This window comes from Notamacropus eugenii, chromosome 3 (genome assembly GCF_028372415.1).
Source record: "Notamacropus eugenii isolate mMacEug1 chromosome 3, mMacEug1.pri_v2, whole genome shotgun sequence".
Lineage (NCBI taxonomy): Eukaryota > Metazoa > Chordata > Mammalia > Diprotodontia > Macropodidae > Notamacropus > Notamacropus eugenii.
In genome coordinates, this window is record NC_092874.1 from 227184330 (window position 1) to 227196758 (window position 12429).

Consider the following 12429-nt stretch of genomic DNA (forward strand, 5'->3'; position numbering starts at 1 on the left):
CACCTCTTCTACAAAGACTTCTCTCACTACCCCCAGTCAGAAGTGATCTCCATCACTGCCTTGAATTCAATTCAATAACTAACATTTATTAAGTACAGGCCACTGTGCAGAATCTGCTCTTAAGAAGTTTATAATCTGGTTGGGGGCCAGGCTTGGATGGGTAAGAGGAGGAGGAAGTAAAGAAAGACATATACATTATAACTATGATACAGCTTGGCACTTAAAGTCCTCTGCAGTCTGACGCTTTTCTTTTTCGTCATTTTCATACTGCCCCCCTTCACAAATTCTCCTGTAACAGCCCAGGATTCCTTTTCTACCATCAGCTCCATGGGCCTAACTGGGTTCCGTCCTAGAGAGTCTGAGTTTTAATTAGACATGCTTCTTTTCCTTAAACATTTTAGTTCATTGGGATGAATTATTTAAATTATAAAGCTTGGGTTTGGGCCCATGACTAGGTCTACTTAAAGGAGCACTACAAAGGTATTCAAGACACAATGTGAATAAGGTATGAGAGAGGTATTTATTTGCTACACACAAAAGAAATGCTAAACATATAATACCTACAAGTATGTATTTGAAAAAAAAACCCAACAAATTTAAAACAGGATTCAGTAGCTTAACTTATAACGACTATGACATTCTCCTGGGAGACTGATTCTAATGCCTAATGTGAATGTGAAGCAATGTTAATTACGCATTTTCCATTTCACCTTGCCTCTGCACAGTCTCCTCTACAGTCTTCTGATAAGCCAGGCCAAAGGCTTGGGTTCCTCCTCTTGTGGGTGGTTGACTTCTCTCATCTAAAGCTTCCCCCGCCACCAGTCAGTTCCACTTACTGGACTTGGGAAATCTTGAATTCACGGTCATCTCTAAGCTCAGACACCTACTCAGGAAAAGAAACATAAAACGGAAAAGGCCACTGGAACCCTGAAACAAGTTTACTTTGATTACATGATCCAAATAGGAATCTAAAATTCACCCCCTCTCTTTATGGCAGTTAGTGCAGTGGATAGAGTGCAGGACCTGGGGTCAGGAAGGCTCATCTTCCTGAGTTCAGATCTGCCTCAGACACTAGGCTCTGTGACTTTGGGCAAGTCACTTACCCCTGTTTGTCTCACTTTTCTCATCTGTAAAATAAGTTGGAGAAGGAAGTGGCAAACCATTCCAGTGTCTTTGCCAAGAAAACTCCCAGTGTGTTCGCAAAGAGCTGGACATGACTGAAAACAACTGAACAACAATCTTCACTTTGAAATTCAGTGTCAAAGAGCAGGACTTGCCACATAAAAGAGTCTAAGCGGGTTGGAAGCTGTCTCTTTAATTGAAGCAGCACCCCACCCAATTGGCATGGTTATGGGTAGAGGCCCAAAGGACCATTCAGGGTTTGCCACATTGTATCAAAACACCAGGTCAATGGTTGTCAAAATGTCTGTGCAGAATTTTGCCATCTCTGACTCACCCAATGCTGAGTCACCCACGGCTGGCACACAACATGAGAGGCAACTTTTGTGCCTACTGCATGGAATGGCCCTCTTTATACTACTGTACCTACTATTTCATTTCCAGTGCTTTTGAAAAAATGGCTCTCCATACCTGGAATGTCCTCCTTCCTATCCTCTGCCTCCTCACTATGCTCAAAGCACAGCTCGGATGCTGCCTCCTATACAATGCCTTCTATGTAACCTTTCCTGATCCCATGTCTAGTTATTAGCTCACTTTCCTTCACAAAATAACCTTGTATTTACTTATCTATGCACATGCTACAACTCTCCCCATTCCTATTTCCCTCTCCCTTCCCCCCAAATAGGAATCTGAAATCCCCGAGGGAAGAGATCAGGAATGGTTTCATTTTTACCTTTCTATCATCAGCATCTTGAACATATGAGTAGCAAATATGTGTTGAAATGATACAAGGCAGAGAAAGGTACATACAGAGAAGAGATCCAAGAAAAGTACTATGGGAAATCTGAGGAGGGAGAGGCTACCTCCCTTTTACCTGCCAGTTCAAAGGAAACTTCACCAAGGAGTTTGGCCTTTGTGATGTCGGGGGAAAAAACCACTGGATTTGAGGGCAGAGGACTAGGTTCAGATCCTGGGTCTTCTGTTAATTATCTGTGTGATCTTAGGCAAGTGGTTTCTCCTCTCTAGGCCTGTTCCCTCATTTACAGAGAGACAACTTATGAGGTCCTTTCCAGATCTTGATATATTTTCAGATGGGGCAAAACGGAGTATGGAATCCTCTATATGGAATACTGCCCTAGTCATCTGTGAATCTCTCATGGATGGATTTGCATAGATGAACTTGTCATTTAAAGTTCACATAGTACCTTAGAAAGGAAAGTATCCAGACCCAAGCTGACCCTGCCACTGAATTTTAGAGTTCTGCAATATCAGGACTATAAATCATATGATTGGTGGTAGAGATGTTTGGCCTCAACAAATCTCAACCCAAATCCTCCACTGCTTAACAAGAGGAACTCCTCCCTCCACCTTCCCTCTCACCTATTGTCATCCAGGAGCTCTTGAATCTGTCCAGCCCCCCAAAAGTCTGCCCTTTTTACCCCTGTTACCTCAATATGGCAGTAATCTGGGCCTGCCCGCCCACCCTGCAGAGGTCTGCACTGTGTCCCAACTCCTGCCATGAGATGCCAAATAGCTTCCAGATGGAAGACTCATCCAAGGTGGGGGTCATGAGAAACTGTAGCATCAGTCATCTGAAGAGTGGGGAAGGGGTAGAACATTCCCCTTTCCTCAACCAACTCTGGGGTGCTTATCTGGGATCCAGAATCTCTTTCTAAACAAAGATTGGGCCAGGACTGGGTTAGAACAGATGTGGCCAATAGAATGGTATTAAGTCACGGTAGGTTGCCTCCTCGTTGCTCCCAAGTCATGGAATCCTAGGATTTCAAGCTAAGAAACTTTAGAGATCATCTTGTCCCATACTGTCACTTTACAGGTGATGAAATCAATCAATCATTTATTAAATACTGTGTACAGGCACTGTGCCAGACACGCATAGGAAGAAGGAAATAATCCCTACTTACCAGCAGCTTGTGCTCTAATATAAAGAACATAGCAGCAGAATACTTGGCTAAACTAAAAGTCAGACTAGGAGCAGAGGGTAGATTTCAACCTTGGCTCCAAAGCCCCAGGCTGCCTTTAGTGATAAAGTCATCTTTTTTCTCTCTCTCCTCTGAGACTGGAGGATCTCTAAGAAGTCTGTCTTTTTCTTTATCCTTATACTAAAAATTTCCCCTTCTTTGATTGTACTGAGATTTAGTTCATGTTTGAGGACAGCTTGCCATGATAGAGCTCAGTGAACTATGCCAATTAAAACTTAGCAAATATTTATTAAATATTATCGCCTTCCTGTAGGCAAGACACCGTTAGGTGCTGCCCCTGGGATATAAAGGTGGCTAAGATCTGGTCTCTGCCCTCAGTAAGTCAACTAGAGAAGGCAATTACACAAATATATATATAATGTAAATGAGAAAATGCTAAGTGCTTGGGAGGTACACAGTGAGTGTTGTGGGACTTCATAGGAGAGGTGGAACCTGAACTAGGCCTATAAGGATGGGCAGCAGGATTTTAAAAGTGCAAGTGGAGTAGGGAAGGGTCAATTCAGGCAGAAGGAACAGTGTGAGAAAAGCTCCCAAAGAAGGGTAGTCTGGAGCACGTACAGGGGATGACAAGTAATCCATGGTGACTGGTATATATATGGAGTATATGAAGAAGAAAGATGGGAAATGAGACCGGGGCCAGACTATAATACTAGCAGCAGACTTTGTGTAGTGCTTCATGGTTTGCAAAGTGATTTCTTTCTAACAACCCTGTGAAGCAGGTAATAGTCATGGGATGCCCATGGATTTTTTAAAAAAGAAAGGTGTTTTTGTCAGGAGGAGGGGAGTTTGTTTGGACATGGATGAATGCAAGTCAGTCATCTCTTTGTGACTTGGAGCCTTATAGAATTATCTGGAGCACTATGAGTTTAAGTGACTTTGCATGACTGGGTCACACAACAATTACATGTTAGAGGTAAAATATGAACCCAGTTTTTCTGACTTCACAGCTGGCCCTCTACATCTGCTGCAAAAAGTCTGAGTCGCAAGTGGTCCAACGGGTAACACGTGGTTGGCGCAAGTGGATTAGGACATGTTTCCACTGATAACCTACATTCAAGAAATAGTGTACTCAGTATCACTTAGGGCATGTATGATCTGAAAAAGAGGCAGTCTGGTCATGTGGCAGGTACTAGGGATAAAAGATAGAGAGATAGTTCAAGGGCTGGACTGGTACCCATGAAGCACATGAGAAAGGCTCTAGCCTGCTGGGTTGTTGGTTTCTAGGGGATCTATAGGAGAACATGGGAAATGATGGCACAGGCTTGAGAAGGTATGGATAGGCTGTGATGAAAGAATGTCCATATCAGTGACATCACAGAACCACGGAAGCATGGAAACACTGAAACATGAGAACACAGAGGCTCAGAAAAGTGAAATGACTTGCCCATGGTCCTTTACACCACCATCATACATCTCAGATCTCTGTCAGTCCTCTTCACTGGCTCCGTGTGACCTGTTCTAGACCCCTTAGCCTGGTGACACCTGATCTCCTGACTTTCTTTCCTGTACTCTGCTCTAACCAAACCAGACCATTCACCGCCACCCATGATGTCTTCCATTTGCCTATTTTGCTTATACTGTCTACTAAGCCAGAAATGTTTCCACCAAATCTGCCTGGTGAAAACCTACTAATATTTGAAAGGCCAAACCCAATGCCACCTCTTTCAAGAATTCCCCAACCCCCAAGTGAGCAATGACTATTTCCTCCCCCAGAGCTCCCTAAATCTCTGCCTGTATATCTTTAATGCACTTACCACTTTCTCAGTCTCCTTTGTCAGATCATCATCTGTCTTCTGGCCCCAATCCATAAGGGTCCCTCTAGGCTCTGTCCTGGGCCTCCTCTTCCCCACATACTCTCTGTCAATGATCTCGTCAGTTCCCATGGTTCACTTATAGGACTCCCCAAATCTTTGTGTCTGGCTCTAATAGGAACAAGTTCAACAAGAAAGTTCACATCCAGAGCCTTAAGGCTAACATAGCTTTGCTTCCGATACCTGCGTGATAGATAATATGGGTATTATTATCCTCATTTTATAGATGAACACGAAAGAGAGAACGTGAGAAAGGCTCAGTGCAGTTACGTGACTTACTCCAGGTCACAAAACTTGTCAATTTTGGAGCAAGGTGTGGTACTCGTCTGTTACTCTTTAAAAAATCTGGAGACCCTAGGGATAGGTGGCTTTTCCTCTCTTCTCCCCCACCTCCCCTACACTAGGGCTGAACTCTCTCTTCCTTCTCCTATTTGTTACTCCCACCATCCTTCCTCAGGACCCATGCATGTGAAATTTCTAGACATTAAAAGGCACAGCAAGTAAATGCTCTGTGTAATAAAGTCCTGTTACCACCAGGTCTCTATGCCTGCTCTTCTGTTTCTGCAGACAGACTGCGAGTCCCTTGGTCATAAATCCAGAGGTCACAGCTCATAACCATTAGCCAGTGATTGTGCTCATCAGGACGTCTTTATGAGACTCGGGTCAAATAAATTGATTGTTCGAGGTCAGAAACATGGATCTATTCTCTGCAGCAGTGTTCCTGCTACCCTTGAATCTGGCAAACCCTGTTTGCTGCTCCCAACCCCAATCACTGAAGAAAGGGGCATCTCAGTGGGGGCGATATAGACTCTTCCTGGTTATCCATTCAATAAAGGAAGGATCAGTCAGTCCCTCAAGAAGCATATATCACTCACATAGTGCTTCTTACATAAGACATATTAAGTATTTAGCGAGTGCCAGGCACTGTGCTAAGAACTGGGGATGCAAATACAAGCAAAAAGAAAGAATGCTTGCTCTCAAGGAGCTTACATTTTAATGGGGGACAATAACACATAACAGGGAATTGGAAAGCAGGAGATAGAAAGTGGGGGGATGAGTAGATAGGAGAAGGTACCACCAAAGATGGTGGCAAAGCCCAGAGAGGCAGAGAAGAGCCCAGAGAGGAATGAAGGATGGTTGGCTTGATTACTTCCTCAAAATAGAGGCTCAGAAAGGAAGTCAACAAAGAGAGGACAAGGCTTTGGGGACAGAGGGCTATTCCAGGGTGAGGCAGTCTCTGAAGCCTGGGCAACAACAAAAAAACCCATAGCATGACCTCCCCCCAGCTGTGCTCCACCCCACTTTCATGATAGTTTGGTTGATAGTACCACCATCTTCCCAGTCCCCCAAACTTAAAATCTCATGTCACCTGAGACACTTGCCTCTCCTTACCACCCATAGCCTATCAGTTGCCAAGTACTATTGAGTTTACCTCCACAAAAACTCTTTTGGCCTTTTTTATTCTACCACTCTAGATCCAACCTTTTCCCCTGGACTGTTAGAAGAGCTTCCTGACCAGTGTCTCTGACTCCAATCTTTATATTCTCCAGTCTATCCCTCACACAGTTGCTTAACTCATATTCATAAAGCTTTATCCTATAATCATATCAATTCTCTTTTCTACTTCCTATGGTTTAAAGGTAGGGGTCATGTTGTTTTTTGCAGAATGAGATGAAAAGGCATTTATTAAGTGCTTATTATGAGTGAGGCATTGAGAATAGGAAGAAAAAAAGGAGACAGTTCATGCTTTTGAGGATCTCACACTCTAGTGGAGCCATCCCTTGTAAAAAGCTTCAACTACATGTCTAATGATAAGGCCTGGGTGTCTTTAGGGTGCGATGGTGGGGTAAATGGCAACCTGAGGATCTCCAGGGCACTGTGGGAGGGCATATGATAAGGCCTGAAGGTCCTTATGGTCCAGGGTAAGGGCAGATGGGAAGATCTAGTGGTCCTCCATCTTACTGGAATGTCGGTAGTATGAGTAGCCATGTCCTCCCTGAAGACAGGGGCCTAGAGGGGGAATCCACCACCACTGATCCTCAAGGCCTAGTATCTTATTAACAATATAATACATGACATATTGTCTTAAGCTATTAAAGCCGAAGACTCTGCTATGACTTTTTGAAATAACTCTATAGAAAGTTTTAAATTTTGCAACAACATTTACAAAGCTTTCTAAGTTAATTTTCCCAGCATCTTCATTAAGTAGGTGTGACAATTATCATTATACCATTTTGCAGCTGAGGAAATGGATTCGGAGAGGACAAGACTTGTCTTTGGTTACATGGAGTGAGAGGCGGGGAGTTCAAACTCAGATGCTGCTTGATCCATGTTCCTCATTCTTATTTAGGTAAAAGGGATTGACCTGGGGAATCCCTGAGAGAAGAATTGAGTGTCCTAAACAATCTGATAAGAGTATAGGGTGGGGGACACTGGAGAAATGTAACCGATGAGCACAGGGTACACTTGTGATGAAGATCAGCCACACCTTCCTCTGGCCTACAGAAGTGAGCTGGCTCCATTCTCTTGGCTCTCAGTTGAGACTTGGCTCTTTGTCTTTTCCAAAGTGTATAATAGGGGTGAAAGGACCCTCACTTTTGGTTACTCTTCAGTCTATTGCTTGAATTATTCCCATATTTAATCTTATCTTCTCAGGTTTTAGGGTCACCCAAAGAGTATATTTGTATAATTCCTCACTAAATAATTAATAAAATTCCAACTTATTTATCAATCAACCAAATTCAGAGCCTCCAACCAGTTTATCAAATATTATTTATGTAATAAACTGGAGAAATCACCTTTCCTAAGAGTAATTATGCACCTCTCAATTTATGAAATTCTTAATCTCCTAAAATGAAATAAATACTAAAGTTCCTAATATAAAATTTAATAACAATGAGACAGATACCATAACAAAGACAGGAATGTATTTACGATATTTTAATTAGCTATGAGGATCACAATCAGATCACCTCAAACCCTATCTATGATGCCAGATGATTTTTTGCCACTTCTGAGAATGTGGTCCCAACATTAGTTAGCTCACGTTCAGTATAACAAATAAATCCTCTTGGTAAACATTATTTTCTTTATCACAAGGGAAAAATTAAAACAGTTCCATCAAAAAAGGAGGTCTGTCCATCATCTTTCTCTCTGTCTTCTCCATCTTCCCTCTAGCTATAACAAGAAAAGTGCCTTCAGCTGCTCTCAAACTATTCTTCTTAGAATTCTTTCCCAATGAATAGTGAAAATTGTATTTCCACAACATTCCTTTTGACTCTTAAAGATATAGTTACAATATCTAGTAATATATAGTAACAATATATTAAAGATATAGTAACAGTAACAATAGTTCCTGTGAGAGAGCCTTGTGAAACAGGTATCATAACCTCAAGGGGAAAGGGAATTCCTCTTTTCCTCCTCCAAATCAACAAGGTTCTTAACAAGGTTCTCATAATTCAAGAGCTCCTCACATTGAATTACTAGACCTTCTAGAGTGAAATGATTTCCTCATCCACCCTGCTCCTTGTAAAGAAAAAAAAAAAAAACAGTCCACGTGGCTTGTATCTGGGGAGTAAATCCAGTAAATGAGCCAGTACAAGTTCAGTGAAAAGTGGGGCTGCTCGTTCAGCAAACACCAAATCATGCTTGCTTTTCGGGGGCGTTTGAACCACATGGTATTTATTACGACAATCTTGGGAAGACTGTATACACAGGCTTTTAGAAAATAGGGACTCACTGGAAAAACAGAGGGTTGAAAGTTTAATTTCCTTCTGGAGGTGGAGAGCTTAGAGGTTATTTTAATGTTTTATTTCTGTACTTGTCTAATGAATTCCTGCGAGTCTTCAGCATTTTATGCATTTTCTGTAGGGTAAAATAAAGGCTGTCCTATATCCAATAGCTGCATTGTATGTTGAGTGCCTTTAAAGAACTTGGGAATCCTGCCGCTGCCATTTGGGATCCCCTAAACATGTGCTTTATTTGAATTTTATCTTGAAGAGTTTTCCTATGTTAATCCAAGTAGAGGCAAAGAGGCAAAAGAAGAAAGATTGACCCTATAGGGTCAAGCCCCCAGGATGGAACTCAGTCTGTGCGTACCCAGAGTCCTTAAGTAGGGAGCCAAGCCATGGATTACATTTGTTTAATTGAATTAAACTGGTTCAGAAGCAATCCAAAACCAGTGGGATTTGAGGTACAAAAATATACAGTAATAGGTACAAACATACACAGAAACAATAGACTCACACAACACCTCCCTTCCTCACCATGAGAAAACCAGATTTCTAGGCCAACCAGTTCTGTCTCAGGGATTTAACTGCTCATGGCTTCCTAATAGATTAGGCAAGCTAATCTGTTCCCTGCCCTGAACACATAGCTTGCTCACTTCTGTCTCCAAACTATCAGGTAGAGAAAAATGATTCCATGGAAGGTAAGTTCACAGAAGGTGTTGAAAGAGCCACCTGGAACATTCTGGACATGGGGAAAGAATCTGGGATGGATTCCTGGTAAGAGAAGGTATTGGACTACCTTGGGAAGGAAGGGAGAGACTTGGCTCAACAGATAGGAAAGAAGGAAAGAGGTAATACCCAAATTCAAGGTCTGAAGTTGTACAGTAGAAAGAACACTGGATTTGGAGGCAGCAGGACTTCCCATGTGAACTCTGCTCCTCCCCACCACCACCACCTGGCTGTGTGACCTTAGATAAGTCACTTTCCTTCTACCCCTCTGATTCTTTCCATCTAAAATGAAAGGACTAGAGATAGTCTCTGAGGCCCCTTCCAGCTCTACATCTATCATCGTGTGATTCTAATATGTATATAAAGAATGAAGCAGCATCTTTTCCATGTTACCTGTTCCATGAAGACTTTCTTGAACCCTGGAATTCAGGGTACTCTGTATGGCAACTCTGGCACATCCATCTGTAATACAGTTATCCTTTCTACATCGTGTCTTTCCCCATCTTGGTTTGGCTATATCTCAGGCTGGCATAAGAGATTAAATGGGAATTTGGGGGGTGTACATAGCAAAAGCTGCAAAAAACATGCAAAGGACAACAGATGACACAGAAAAAGTTTAGAAACTCAGAAATGCATAAAATATATGTATAGCATAACACGTATATGTATAAATGCATAAAATGTGTATATGTAGTAGAATATGTATATGTATAAATGCACAAAATATGTATATGTAATATAATATGTATGTGTATAAATGCATAAAAATATATGTATAGTATAAAATGTATATGTATATGTAGAATATCAACCCAGTTTTTACAAAAAAGTACTGTAAACACTCCATATAAGAAAAAGAAAAAAATTCAGACCACTTCTCTGGTATGAAGGGAAAGTCAAAAAATTTTATATAGATTCCCCCTACCCCCACCCCTGCAAAAGCCCCAAAGCCTGAGATGTGGAAGGGATAACTATACTGATGAAGTACTCCCTTTGAGGGCAGGAAATGATTCATTTAAGTCTTTATGTCCTCAGTGTCTAGCACTGGCATATAGTAGGTACAAGATAATAATGATGATGATGATGACGAAGAATATTTTTATAGCACCTGCTACGCGCTAAGCACTTTACAAATCTTCCTTCCTTTGATCCTCACAACGACCCTGGGAGGTTAGCACTGTTATTATCTCCATTTTACAGATGAGGAAACTGAGGCAAACAGATTAAGTGACTTGCCCAAGGTCACACAATCAGTGAATGTCAGAGGTCAGATCTGAAGTCAGGTCTTCCTGATCAAGGATCAGTGCTTTATTCATTTTACTATATGGTGCCCCCCAATAGATGCTTTGTTGGTTGGTCTTCCTAAAGCGTAGGTCTTACTGGGTCATTCACTTTCTCAAAAAAAACCTCTAATTTCTCTCTGTTGCCTTAAAATCCAATATAAATGCCTGAATTTGGTTTTTAAAACCCTTCACGAGGAAGTAAAGCCAAGGAAACAATATACATGATGATCACAACAATGTAAACAGAAAGAACAACCAGACACACACACACATACGGTTTGAAATTACAAAGAACAAGTATGGCTGGAAAGAAAAGATTGGAGAAGATACCGGCACTCCCAACCCTTGGCAGAGGTGGGAGGTCCACAAGTGTTGTATAATGCACACATTTTCAGACTTCTTTGATGTTCTCATCAGTTATATTGATTCCCCCCTCCTCTCTCTCTCTCTCATCTTTAAAAATATTATTTGTTACATGGGATGGCTCTCTGGGAGGGGGAGGAGGAGGGATTCAGAGGGAAATTATGGCGATGTAAAAAACAAAAATCAAATCCTTCTCCAAACTACCTTTTTCAACCTTATTATACATTACTTTCCTTCCCACCTGATATTGTCTACCTAGACCAACTATCTCGCTGTTCCTCACACAGTGGGTCCACCTTCCATCTTTATGCCTTTTTATTGACTGTCATCCATGCCTAGAATGCATGCCTTCCTCACCTCCACCTTTCAGAATCACTTATTTTCTTCAAAACTCAATTGAAATGCCATTTTCTATACAAAGCCTCTCCTGATCCCCCTCAACCCAGAAGGTATTGCACTTCCCATCAAAATTACCTTGTATTTTGTATGGATACTTACCTATGTTCGTATCCCTGATAGAATGTAAGCTGAGAGCAGGGACTGTTTCCCTTTTATCTTCACATTCCTTGGGCCTACAACATAGCCAGTTCAAAATAAATCCTGGCTGGTTGATTGATTGTAATATTCTGAGTTGTCTTGTATCCCTACTGGACTGTAAGCTCTGTGAAAACAGAACACTTTCATTAAAACTTCATAAACTGGGGCTAGCATGGCACAAGTACTTAAGCAACATTTGCTGAATAAACGAGCTAGGATTTTTAACCCAGCATTCATGAGTTTTTAAAAATGAATTTATTTTTAAAATGTTTTGATCATTGTATTTTGATATAGTCATTATTCTATAATTTACAGATTATATATTCATATATGTTTATAATTATAATTTTTATAATTACACAATTAAATGTATAATTTACATATTTCAGAGTATGCCTTGAAGGACATTCAGAGAAAGGGGTTTATAGGCTTCCCTAGATGAACAAAAAAGGTTAAAAAGGACACAAAAAATGGTTAAAAAGCCCTGCCCCGACACAAGCTTAGAAGTAGAGGGAAAAAAAATTTAAAAATGATAATAAACTAAAAAAAGAAGTCACAGGAAATGGGGTTGGTAAACTAGGAAATGGTCTTTGAAAGCTAAGCTGAGCATGTACCAGATAGGATGAGGAGCTTCCATGGAAATCCAGGTCTCTGCAGTAATCTTCAAGTCACTGGATGAAGGATTCAGAATGCAATGAGGCCTGGCAAAGTAGACGGGGAAGAGTATTTCCCCAATGGCTAAGGGAACCCATGGCAAGCAATGGATCTCCCTCCTTATTCTTCAACTGTATGACTTCAGGTGCATTATTTCTTTAAGAGACACTCTTCTCCAGGAAAAAAACTGCCTGGCTTCCAGCTC

General features: G+C 41.3%; 1 long non-coding RNA gene across 5 annotated transcripts in view; it reads right to left on the minus strand.

The window, feature by feature from the left end:
• Positions 1 to 501: 501 nt before the first annotated feature.
• LOC140534168 (uncharacterized) overlaps positions 502 to 12429 on the minus strand; it is a 30040-nt gene continuing 18112 nt past the window's right edge. For 2 of the 5 annotated variants that reach the window (XR_011977186.1, XR_011977185.1), the window contains 4 exons: positions 11532 to 11694; positions 9781 to 9960; positions 4874 to 5041; positions 502 to 883 (listed from right to left, as the gene is read on the minus strand). This is a non-coding gene — a long non-coding RNA (uncharacterized lncRNA). Of the gene's footprint in view, positions 884 to 4873; positions 5114 to 9780; positions 9961 to 11531; positions 11695 to 12184; positions 12272 to 12429 lie in introns of all 5 variants that reach the window. The other 3 variants (XR_011977184.1, XR_011977183.1, XR_011977187.1) reach the window with 2 other exon arrangements.